Source organism: Sinocyclocheilus rhinocerous, unplaced genomic scaffold, assembly GCF_001515625.1.
Source record: "Sinocyclocheilus rhinocerous isolate Xijiao unplaced genomic scaffold, SAMN03320098_v1.1 scaffold942, whole genome shotgun sequence".
In the NCBI taxonomy this organism is placed as follows: domain Eukaryota; kingdom Metazoa; phylum Chordata; class Actinopteri; order Cypriniformes; family Cyprinidae; genus Sinocyclocheilus; species Sinocyclocheilus rhinocerous.
This window is the reverse complement of record NW_015627890.1, coordinates 1,163,072-1,163,749: the sequence shown is the minus strand read 5'-3', so window position 1 is coordinate 1,163,749 and position 678 is coordinate 1,163,072.

Genomic DNA, 678 nt, shown 5'->3' with positions numbered 1-678 from the left:
CAGTCACACAGCATCACTGATTAAAATGGGTTCTATTGTATTTTATTGCGTCACGCCGCTCGCGTCCGGTGTAAACACGGTGTGAGCCACGCAGATGCACGTGAACACTGAATTCTGTTCACTTCTGCGTCTATTTGTGCCTGAAATACTGTGTTCTGCAAGTATCCTTGTAAACGCAGTTGCTTATGGCTTAGGTGAAGGGAAACAATTGAGAAAGAAAATGGATGTGTAACAGTAGCCTATATTGGTTCACAGCAGTTTAATGTTCCTTTCTTACTTTCTCTGTCATGAACATTAATCAAACAACAAAACACAAAGAAAAATCACTTTTGTAGCTTTAACACAGATTTGTTAGATTTAATTTATAGTGAAAACTATGCAGTGTTATTTTACATTTGATTATTCAATTTCTGTACCTGAATACTGTTAGACTTGCCTGAAAAATATAAAGCACTGCTTATTTCATTTGTATCTTTGTTCTGTTATTTATCTATGCTTGTAATTTGTTTATTTCCTATGCTGATTTACTCGCCTACAAAAATCACCCCAATCATTGATTATTATTTTTCCAAATAGAGCTATTGAAATCATCTGATTTTTTTTTCTTATCGCAATATATATCCCAGAAAAAAAAAATATCGCAATGTGAATTTTTTCCAATATCGTGCAGCCCTAATT